A 12,461-nucleotide genomic window follows, 5' to 3' on the forward strand; every position below is an offset into this window, starting at 1 on the left:
CGTTTTGCTCTAGGAGGCCCAGGAGCCGAGAAAAACGCGAAAAACGAAAAAATCGACTTTAGAAAATTCCCGGACCCCTCGAAAAATCGGAAATCGTCTCACGAATCCAATGGCGCCAGCCAAATTGTCCTAGCTATGATATTCTCAAAGATATGGGCGAAAAACGGTGTGATCCCAAATCCGGGCCCGTTTGGCTCTAGGAGGCCCAGGAGCCGAGAAAAATGCGAAAAACGAAAAAATCTACTTTAGAAAATTCCCGGACCCCTAGAAAAATCGGAAATCGTCTCACGAATCCAATGGCGCCAGCCCAATTGTCCTAGCTATGATATTTCCAACGATATGGGCGAAAAACGGTCTGAGTCTCAATCCGGGCGCGTTTTGCTCTAGGAGGCCCAGGAGTCGAGAAAAACGCGAAAAACGAAAAAATCGACTTTAGAAAATTCCCGGACCCCTCGAAAAATCGGAAATTGTCTCACGAATCCAATGGCGCCAGTCAAATTGTCCTAGCTATGATATTATCAAAGATATGGGCGAAAAACGGTGTGATCCCAAATCCGGGCCCGTTTGGCTCTAGGAGGCCCAGGAGCCGAGATAAACGCGAAAAACGAAAAAATTGACTTTAGAAAATTCCTGGACCCCTAGAAAAATCGGAAATCTTCTCACGAATCCAATGGCGTCAGCCAATTTGTCCTAGCTATGATATTTCCAATGATATGGGCGAAAAACGGTCTGAGTCTAAATCCGCGTGCGTTTTGCTCTAGGAGGCCCAGGAGCCGAGAAAAATGCGAAAAACGAAAAAATCTACTTTAGAAAATTCCCGGACCCCTAGAAAAATCGGAAATCGTCTCACGAATCCAATGGCGCCAGCCCAATTGTCCTAGCTATGATATTTCCAACGATATGGGTGAAAAACGGTTCCGAGTCTAAATCCGGGGGCGTTTTGCTCTAGGAGGCCCAGGAGAAGAAGAAAAACGCGAAAAACGAAAAAATCTACTTTAGAAAATTCCCGGACCCCTAGAAAAATCGGAAATCGTCTCACGAATCCAATGGCGCCAGCCAAATTGTCCTAGCTATGATATTCTCAAAGATATGGGCGAAAAACGGTGTGATCCCAAATCCGGGCCCGTTTGGCTCTAGGCGGCCCAGGAGCCGAGAAAAACGCGAAAAACGAAAAAATCGACTTTAGAAAATTCCCGGACCCCCAGAAAAATCGGAAATCGTCTCACGAATCCAATGGGGCCGGCCAAATTGTCTTAGCTATGATATTTCCAAAGATATGGGCCAAAAACGGTGTGATCCCAAATCACGGCCCGTTTTGCTCTAAGAGGCCCAAGAGCCGAGAAAAACGCGTAAAACGAAAAAATCGACTTTAGAAAATTCCCGGACCCCTAGAAAAATCGGAAATCGTCTCACGAATCCAATGGCGCCAGCCAAATTGTCCTAGCTATGATATTTCCAAAGATATGGGCGAAAAACGGTCTGAGTCTCAATCCGGGCGCGTTTTGCTCTAGGAGGCCCAGGAGCCGAGAAAAACGCGAAAAACTAAAAAATAGTCTGTGGACAATTCCCGGACCCCTAGAAAAATCGGAAATCGTCTCACGACTCCAATGGCGCCAGTCAAATTGTCCTAGGTATGATATTCTCAAAGATATGGGCGAAAAACGGTGTGATCCCAAATCCGGGCCCGTTTGGCTCTAGGAGGCCCAGGAGCCGAGAAAAACGCGAAAAACTAAAAAATAGTCTGTGGACAATTCCCGGACCCCTAGAAAAATCGGAAATCGTCTCACGACTCCAATGGCGCCAGCCAAATTGTCCTAGCTATGATATTCTCAAAGATATGGGCGAAAAACGGTGTGATCCCAAATCCGGGCCCGTTGTGCTGTAGGAGGCCCAGGAGCCGAGAAAAACGCGAAAAACGAAAAAATCTACTTTAGAAAATTCCCAGACCCCTAGAAAAATAGGAAATCGTCTCACGAATCCAATGGCGCCAGCCAAATTGTCCTAGCTATGATATTTCCAAAGATATGGGCGAAAAACGATCTGAGTCTAAATCCGGGCGCGATTTGCTCTAGGAGGCCCAGGAGCCGAGAAAAACGCGAAAAACGAAAAAATCTACTTTAGAAAATTCCCGGACCCTTAGAAAAATCGGAAATCGTCTCACGAATCCAGTGGCGCCAGCCAAATTGTCCTAGCTATGATATTCTCAAAGATATGGGTGAAAAACGGTCTGAGTCTCAATCCGGGCGCGTTTTGCTCTAGGAGGCCCAGGAGTCGAGAAAAACGCGAAAAACGAAAAAATCGACTTTAGAAAATTCCCGGACCCCTCGAAAAATCGGAATTTGTCTCACGAATCCAATGGCGCCAGTCAAATTGTCCTAGCTATGATATTATCAAAGATATGGGCGAAAAACGGTGTGATCCCAAATCCGGGCCCGTTTGGCTCTAGGAAGCCCAGGAGCCGAGATAAACGCGAAAAACGAAAAAATTGACTTTAGAAAATTCCTGGACCCCTAGAAAAATCGGAAATCTTCTCACGAATCCAATGGCGTCAGCCAATTTGTCCTAGCTATGATATTTCCAATGATATGGGCGAAAAACGGTCTGAGTCTAAATCCGCGTGCGTTTTGCTCTAGGAGGCCCAGGAGCCGAGAAAAATGCGAAAAACGAAAAAATCTACTTTAGAAAATTCCCGGACCCCTAGAAAAATCGGAAATCGTCTCACGAATCCAATGGCGCCAGCCCAATTGTCCTAGCTATGATATTTCCAACGATATGGGTGAAAAACGGTTCCGAGTCTAAATCCGGGGGCGTTTTGCTCTAGGAGGCCCAGGAGAAGAAGAAAAACGCGAAAAACGAAAAAATCTACTTTAGAAAATTCCCGGACCCCTAGAAAAATCGGAAATCGTCTCACGAATCCAATGGCGCCAGCCAAATTGTCCTAGCTATGATATTCTCAAAGATATGGGCGAAAAACGGTGTGATCCCAAATCCGGGCCCGTTTGGCTCTAGGCGGCCCAGGAGCCGAGAAAAACGCGAAAAACGAAAAAATCGACTTTAGAAAATTCCCGGACCCCCAGAAAAATCGGAAATCGTCTCACGAATCCAATGGGGCCGGCCAAATTGTCTTAGCTATGATATTTCCAAAGATATGGGCGAAAAACGGTGCGATCCCAAATCCGGGCCAGTTTGGCTCTAGGAGGCCCAGGAGCCGAGATAAACGCGAAAAACGAAAAAATTGACTTTAGAAAATTCCTGGACCCCTAGAAAAATCGGAAATCGTCTCACGAATCCAATGGCGCCAGCCCAATTGTCCTAGCTATGATATTTCCAACGATATGGGCGAAAAACGGTTCCGCGTCTCAATCCGGGCGCGTTTTGCTCTAGGAGGCCCAGGAGCCGAGAAAAACGCGAAAAACGAAAAAATCGACTTTAGAAAATTCCCGGACCCCTCGAAAAATCGGAAATCGTCTCACGAATCCAATGGCGCCAGCCAAATTGTCCTAGCTATGATATTCTCAAAGATATGGGCGAAAAACGGTGTGATCCCAAATCCGGGCCCGTTTGGCTCTAGGAGGCCCAGGAGCCGAGAAAAATGCGAAAAACGAAAAAATCTACTTTAGAAAATTCCCGGACCCCTAGAAAAATCGGAAATCGTCTCACGAATCCAATGGCGCCAGCCCAATTGTCCTAGCTATGATATTTCCAACGATATGGGCGAAAAACGGTCTGAGTCTCAATCCGGGCGCGTTTTGCTCTAGGAGGCCCAGGAGTCGAGAAAAACGCGAAAAACGAAAAAATCGACTTTAGAAAATTCCCGGACCCCTCGAAAAATCGGAAATTGTCTCACGAATCCAATGGCGCCAGTCAAATTGTCCTAGCTATGATATTATCAAAGATATGGGCGAAAAACGGTGTGATCCCAAATCCGGGCCCGTTTGGCTCTAGGAGGCCCAGGAGCCGAGATAAACGCGAAAAACGAAAAAATTGACTTTAGAAAATTCCTGGACCCCTAGAAAAATCGGAAATCTTCTCACGAATCCAATGGCGTCAGCCAATTTGTCCTAGCTATGATATTTCCAATGATATGGGCGAAAAACGGTCTGAGTCTAAATCCGCGTGCGTTTTGCTCTAGGAGGCCCAGGAGCCGAGAAAAATGCGAAAAACGAAAAAATCTACTTTAGAAAATTCCCGGACCCCTAGAAAAATCGGAAATCGTCTCACGAATCCAATGGCGCCAGCCCAATTGTCCTAGCTATGATATTTCCAACGATATGGGTGAAAAACGGTTCCGAGTCTAAATCCGGGGGCGTTTTGCTCTAGGAGGCCCAGGAGAAGAAGAAAAACGCGAAAAACGAAAAAATCTACTTTAGAAAATTCCCGGACCCCTAGAAAAATCGGAAATCGTCTCACGAATCCAATGGCGCCAGCCAAATTGTCCTAGCTATGATATTCTCAAAGATATGGGCGAAAAACGGTGTGATCCCAAATCCGGGCCCGTTTGGCTCTAGGCGGCCCAGGAGCCGAGAAAAACGCGAAAAACGAAAAAATCGACTTTAGAAAATTCCCGGACCCCCAGAAAAATCGGAAATCGTCTCACGAATCCAATGGGGCCGGCCAAATTGTCTTAGCTATGATATTTCCAAAGATATGGGCCAAAAACGGTGTGATCCCAAATCACGGCCCGTTTTGCTCTAAGAGGCCCAAGAGCCGAGAAAAACGCGTAAAACGAAAAAATCGACTTTAGAAAATTCCCGGACCCCTAGAAAAATCGGAAATCGTCTCACGAATCCAATGGCGCCAGCCAAATTGTCCTAGCTATGATATTTCCAAAGATATGGGCGAAAAACGGTCTGAGTCTCAATCCGGGCGCGTTTTGCTCTAGGAGGCCCAGGAGCCGAGAAAAACGCGAAAAACTAAAAAATAGTCTGTGGACAATTCCCGGACCCCTAGAAAAATCGGAAATCGTCTCACGACTCCAATGGCGCCAGTCAAATTGTCCTAGGTATGATATTCTCAAAGATATGGGCGAAAAACGGTGTGATCCCAAATCCGGGCCCGTTTGGCTCTAGGAGGCCCAGGAGCCGAGAAAAACGCGAAAAACTAAAAAATAGTCTGTGGACAATTCCCGGACCCCTAGAAAAATCGGAAATCGTCTCACGACTCCAATGGCGCCAGCCAAATTGTCCTAGCTATGATATTCTCAAAGATATGGGCGAAAAACGGTGTGATCCCAAATCCGGGCCCGTTGTGCTGTAGGAGGCCCAGGAGCCGAGAAAAACGCGAAAAACGAAAAAATCTACTTTAGAAAATTCCCAGACCCCTAGAAAAATAGGAAATCGTCTCACGAATCCAATGGCGCCAGCCAAATTGTCCTAGCTATGATATTTCCAAAGATATGGGCGAAAAACGATCTGAGTCTAAATCCGGGCGCGATTTGCTCTAGGAGGCCCAGGAGCCGAGAAAAACGCGAAAAACGAAAAAATCTACTTTAGAAAATTCCCGGACCCTTAGAAAAATCGGAAATCGTCTCACGAATCCAGTGGCGCCAGCCAAATTGTCCTAGCTATGATATTCTCAAAGATATGGGTGAAAAACGGTCTGAGTCTCAATCCGGGCGCGTTTTGCTCTAGGAGGCCCAGGAGTCGAGAAAAACGCGAAAAACGAAAAAATCGACTTTAGAAAATTCCCGGACCCCTCGAAAAATCGGAATTTGTCTCACGAATCCAATGGCGCCAGTCAAATTGTCCTAGCTATGATATTATCAAAGATATGGGCGAAAAACGGTGTGATCCCAAATCCGGGCCCGTTTGGCTCTAGGAAGCCCAGGAGCCGAGATAAACGCGAAAAACGAAAAAATTGACTTTAGAAAATTCCTGGACCCCTAGAAAAATCGGAAATCTTCTCACGAATCCAATGGCGTCAGCCAATTTGTCCTAGCTATGATATTTCCAATGATATGGGCGAAAAACGGTCTGAGTCTAAATCCGCGTGCGTTTTGCTCTAGGAGGCCCAGGAGCCGAGAAAAATGCGAAAAACGAAAAAATCTACTTTAGAAAATTCCCGGACCCCTAGAAAAATCGGAAATCGTCTCACGAATCCAATGGCGCCAGCCCAATTGTCCTAGCTATGATATTTCCAACGATATGGGTGAAAAACGGTTCCGAGTCTAAATCCGGGGGCGTTTTGCTCTAGGAGGCCCAGGAGAAGAAGAAAAACGCGAAAAACGAAAAAATCTACTTTAGAAAATTCCCGGACCCCTAGAAAAATCGGAAATCGTCTCACGAATCCAATGGCGCCAGCCAAATTGTCCTAGCTATGATATTCTCAAAGATATGGGCGAAAAACGGTGTGATCCCAAATCCGGGCCCGTTTGGCTCTAGGCGGCCCAGGAGCCGAGAAAAACGCGAAAAACGAAAAAATCGACTTTAGAAAATTCCCGGACCCCCAGAAAAATCGGAAATCGTCTCACGAATCCAATGGGGCCGGCCAAATTGTCTTAGCTATGATATTTCCAAAGATATGGGCGAAAAACGGTGCGATCCCAAATCCGGGCCAGTTTGGCTCTAGGAGGCCCAGGAGCCGAGATAAACGCGAAAAACGAAAAAATTGACTTTAGAAAATTCCTGGACCCCTAGAAAAATCGGAAATCGTCTCACGAATCCAATGGCGCCAGCCCAATTGTCCTAGCTATGATATTTCCAACGATATGGGCGAAAAACGGTTCCGCGTCTCAATCCGGGCGCGTTTTGCTCTAGGAGGCCCAGGAGCCGAGAAAAACGCGAAAAACGAAAAAATCGACTTTAGAAAATTCCCGGACCCCTCGAAAAATCGGAAATCGTCTCACGAATCCAATGGCGCCAGCCAAATTGTCCTAGCTATGATATTCTCAAAGATATGGGCGAAAAACGGTGTGATCCCAAATCCGGGCCCGTTTGGCTCTAGGCGGCCCAGGAGCCGAGAAAAACGCGAAAAACGAAAAAATCGACTTTAGAAAATTCCCGGACCCCCAGAAAAATCGGAAATCGTCTCACGAATCCAATGGGGCCGGCCAAATTGTCTTAGCTATGATATTTCCAAAGATATGGGCGAAAAACGGTGCGATCCCAAATCCGGGCCAGTTTGGCTCTAGGAGGCCCAGGAGCCGAGATAAACGCGAAAAACGAAAAAATTGACTTTAGAAAATTCCTGGACCCCTAGAAAAATCGGAAATCGTCTCACGAATCCAATGGCGCCAGCCCAATTGTCCTAGCTATGATATTTCCAACGATATGGGCGAAAAACGGTTCCGCGTCTCAATCCGGGCGCGTTTTGCTCTAGGAGGCCCAGGAGCCGAGAAAAACGCGAAAAACGAAAAAATCGACTTTAGAAAATTCCCGGACCCCTCGAAAAATCGGAAATCGTCTCACGAATCCAATGGCGCCAGCCAAATTGTCCTAGCTATGATATTCTCAAAGATATGGGCGAAAAACGGTGTGATCCCAAATCCGGGCCCGTTTGGCTCTAGGAGGCCCAGGAGCCGAGAAAAATGCGAAAAACGAAAAAATCTACTTTAGAAAATTCCCGGACCCCTAGAAAAATCGGAAATCGTCTCACGAATCCAATGGCGCCAGCCCAATTGTCCTAGCTATGATATTTCCAACGATATGGGCGAAAAACGGTCTGAGTCTCAATCCGGGCGCGTTTTGCTCTAGGAGGCCCAGGAGTCGAGAAAAACGCGAAAAACGAAAAAATCGACTTTAGAAAATTCCCGGACCCCTCGAAAAATCGGAAATTGTCTCACGAATCCAATGGCGCCAGTCAAATTGTCCTAGCTATGATATTATCAAAGATATGGGCGAAAAACGGTGTGATCCCAAATCCGGGCCCGTTTGGCTCTAGGAGGCCCAGGAGCCGAGATAAACGCGAAAAACGAAAAAATTGACTTTAGAAAATTCCTGGACCCCTAGAAAAATCGGAAATCTTCTCACGAATCCAATGGCGTCAGCCAATTTGTCCTAGCTATGATATTTCCAATGATATGGGCGAAAAACGGTCTGAGTCTAAATCCGCGTGCGTTTTGCTCTAGGAGGCCCAGGAGCCGAGAAAAATGCGAAAAACGAAAAAATCTACTTTAGAAAATTCCCGGACCCCTAGAAAAATCGGAAATCGTCTCACGAATCCAATGGCGCCAGCCCAATTGTCCTAGCTATGATATTTCCAACGATATGGGTGAAAAACGGTTCCGAGTCTAAATCCGGGGGCGTTTTGCTCTAGGAGGCCCAGGAGAAGAAGAAAAACGCGAAAAACGAAAAAATCTACTTTAGAAAATTCCCGGACCCCTAGAAAAATCGGAAATCGTCTCACGAATCCAATGGCGCCAGCCAAATTGTCCTAGCTATGATATTCTCAAAGATATGGGCGAAAAACGGTGTGATCCCAAATCCGGGCCCGTTTGGCTCTAGGCGGCCCAGGAGCCGAGAAAAACGCGAAAAACGAAAAAATCGACTTTAGAAAATTCCCGGACCCCCAGAAAAATCGGAAATCGTCTCACGAATCCAATGGGGCCGGCCAAATTGTCTTAGCTATGATATTTCCAAAGATATGGGCCAAAAACGGTGTGATCCCAAATCACGGCCCGTTTTGCTCTAAGAGGCCCAAGAGCCGAGAAAAACGCGTAAAACGAAAAAATCGACTTTAGAAAATTCCCGGACCCCTAGAAAAATCGGAAATCGTCTCACGAATCCAATGGCGCCAGCCAAATTGTCCTAGCTATGATATTTCCAAAGATATGGGCGAAAAACGGTCTGAGTCTCAATCCGGGCGCGTTTTGCTCTAGGAGGCCCAGGAGCCGAGAAAAACGCGAAAAACTAAAAAATAGTCTGTGGACAATTCCCGGACCCCTAGAAAAATCGGAAATCGTCTCACGACTCCAATGGCGCCAGTCAAATTGTCCTAGGTATGATATTCTCAAAGATATGGGCGAAAAACGGTGTGATCCCAAATCCGGGCCCGTTTGGCTCTAGGAGGCCCAGGAGCCGAGAAAAACGCGAAAAACTAAAAAAAAGTCTGTGGACAATTCCCGGACCCCTAGAAAAATCGGAAATCGTCTCACGACTCCAATGGCGCCAGCCAAATTGTCCTAGCTATGATATTCTCAAAGATATGGGCGAAAAACGGTGTGATCCCAAATCCGGGCCCGTTGTGCTGTAGGAGGCCCAGGAGCCGAGAAAAACGCGAAAAACGAAAAAATCTACTTTAGAAAATTCCCAGACCCCTAGAAAAATAGGAAATCGTCTCACGAATCCAATGGCGCCAGCCAAATTGTCCTAGCTATGATATTTCCAAAGATATGGGCGAAAAACGATCTGAGTCTAAATCCGGGCGCGATTTGCTCTAGGAGGCCCAGGAGCCGAGAAAAACGCGAAAAACGAAAAAATCTACTTTAGAAAATTCCCGGACCCTTAGAAAAATCGGAAATCGTCTCACGAATCCAGTGGCGCCAGCCAAATTGTCCTAGCTATGATATTCTCAAAGATATGGGTGAAAAACGGTCTGAGTCTCAATCCGGGCGCGTTTTGCTCTAGGAGGCCCAGGAGTCGAGAAAAACGCGAAAAACGAAAAAATCGACTTTAGAAAATTCCCGGACCCCTCGAAAAATCGGAAATTGTCTCACGAATCCAATGGCGCCAGTCAAATTGTCCTAGCTATGATATTATCAAAGATATGGGCGAAAAACGGTGTGATCCCAAATCCGGGCCCGTTTGGCTCTAGGAAGCCCAGGAGCCGAGATAAACGCGAAAAACGAAAAAATTGACTTTAGAAAATTCCTGGACCCCTAGAAAAATCGGAAATCTTCTCACGAATCCAATGGCGTCAGCCAATTTGTCCTAGCTATGATATTTCCAATGATATGGGCGAAAAACGGTCTGAGTCTAAATCCGCGTGCGTTTTGCTCTAGGAGGCCCAGGAGCCGAGAAAAATGCGAAAAACGAAAAAATCTACTTTAGAAAATTCCCGGACCCCTAGAAAAATCGGAAATCGTCTCACGAATCCAATGGCGCCAGCCCAATTGTCCTAGCTATGATATTTCCAACGATATGGGTGAAAAACGGTTCCGAGTCTAAATCCGGGGGCGTTTTGCTCTAGGAGGCCCAGGAGAAGAAGAAAAACGCGAAAAACGAAAAAATCTACTTTAGAAAATTCCCGGACCCCTAGAAAAATCGGAAATCGTCTCACGAATCCAATGGCGCCAGCCAAATTGTCCTAGCTATGATATTCTCAAAGATATGGGCGAAAAACGGTGTGATCCCAAATCCGGGCCCGTTTGGCTCTAGGCGGCCCAGGAGCCGAGAAAAACGCGAAAAACGAAAAAATCGACTTTAGAAAATTCCCGGACCCCCAGAAAAATCGGAAATCGTCTCACGAATCCAATGGGGCCGGCCAAATTGTCTTAGCTATGATATTTCCAAAGATATGGGCGAAAAACGGTGCGATCCCAAATCCGGGCCAGTTTGGCTCTAGGAGGCCCAGGAGCCGAGATAAACGCGAAAAACGAAAAAATTGACTTTAGAAAATTCCTGGACCCCTAGAAAAATCGGAAATCGTCTCACGAATCCAATGGCGCCAGCCCAATTGTCCTAGCTATGATATTTCCAACGATATGGGCGAAAAACGGTTCCGCGTCTCAATCCGGGCGCGTTTTGCTCTAGGAGGCCCAGGAGCCGAGAAAAACGCGAAAAACGAAAAAATCGACTTTAGAAAATTCCCGGACCCCTCGAAAAATCGGAAATCGTCTCACGAATCCAATGGCGCCAGCCAAATTGTCCTAGCTATGATATTCTCAAAGATATGGGCGAAAAACGGTGTGATCCCAAATCCGGGCCCGTTTGGCTCTAGGAGGCCCAGGAGCCGAGAAAAACGCGAAAAACGAAAAAATCGACTTTAGAAAATTCCCGGACCCCTCGAAAAATCGAAAATCGTCTCACGAATCCAATGGCGCCAGTCAAATTGTCCTAGGTATGATATTCTCAAAGATATGGGCGAAAAACGGTGTGATCCCAAATCCGGGCCCGTTTGGCTCTAGGAGGCCCAGGAGCCGAGATAAACGCGAAAAACTAAAAAATAGTCTGTGGACAATTCCCGGACCCCTAGAAAAATCGGAAATCGTCTCACGAATCCAATGGCGCCAGCCAAATTGTCCTAGCTATGATATTTCCAAAGATATGGGCGAAAAACGGTCCGAGTCTCAATCCGGGCGCGTTTTGCTCTAGGAGGCCCAGGAGCCGAGAAAAACGCGAAAAACTAAAAAATAGTCTGTGGACAATTCCCGGACCCCTAGAAAAATCGGAAATCGTCTCACGAATCCAATGGCGCCAGCCAAATTGTCCTAGCTATGATATTCTCAAAGATATGGGCGAAAAACGGTGTGATCCCAAATCCGGGCCCGTTTGGCTCTAGGAGTCCCAGGAGCCGAGATAAACGCGAAAAACTAAAAAATAGTCTGTGGACAATTCCCGGACCCCTAGAAAAATCGGAAATCGTCTCACGACTCCAATGGCGCCAGCCAAATTGTCCTAGCTATGATATTCTCAAAGATATGGGCGAAAAACGGTGTGATCCCAAATCCGGGCCCGTTGTGCTGTAGGAGGCCCAGGAGCCGAGAAAAACGCGAAAAACGAAAAAATCTACTTTAGAAAATTCCCAGACCCCTAGAAAAATAGGAAATCGTCTCACGAATCCAATGGCGCCAGCCAAATTGTCCTAGCTATGATATTTCCAAAGATATGGGCGAAAAACGATCTGAGTCTAAATCCGGGCGCGATTTGCTCTAGGAGGCCCAGGAGCCGAGAAAAACGCGAAAAACGAAAAAATCTACTTTAGAAAATTCCCGGACCCTTAGAAAAATCGGAAATCGTCTCACGAATCCAGTGGCGCCAGCCAAATTGTCCTAGCTATGATATTCTCAAAGATATGGGTGAAAAACGGTCTGAGTCTCAATCCGGGCGCGTTTTGCTCTAGGAGGCCCAGGAGCCGAGAAAAACGCGAAACACTAAAAAATCGACTTTAGAAAATTCCCGGACCCCTCGAAAAATCGGAAATCGTCTCACGAATCCAATGGCCCGAGCCAAATTGTCCTAGCTATGATATTCTCAAAGAAGTGGGCGAAAAACGGTGTGATCCCAAATCCGGGCCCGTTTGGCTCTAGGAGGCCCAGGAGCCGAGAAAAACGCGAAAAACGAAAAAATCGACTTTAGAAAATTCCCGGACCCCCAGAAAAATCGGAAATCGTCTCACGAATCCAATGGCGCCAGTCAAATTGTCCTAGCTATGATATTTCCAAAGATATGGGCGAAAAACGGTCTGAGTCTAAATCCGGGCGCGTTTTGCTCTAGGAGGCCCAGGAGCCGAGAAAAACGCGAAAAAAAAAAATCTACTTTAGAAAATTCCCGGACCCCTAGAATAATCGGAAATCGTCTCACGAA

This window comes from Diachasmimorpha longicaudata, unplaced genomic scaffold, assembly GCF_034640455.1.
Source record: "Diachasmimorpha longicaudata isolate KC_UGA_2023 unplaced genomic scaffold, iyDiaLong2 ctg00000087.1, whole genome shotgun sequence".
Taxonomy (NCBI): domain Eukaryota; kingdom Metazoa; phylum Arthropoda; class Insecta; order Hymenoptera; family Braconidae; genus Diachasmimorpha; species Diachasmimorpha longicaudata.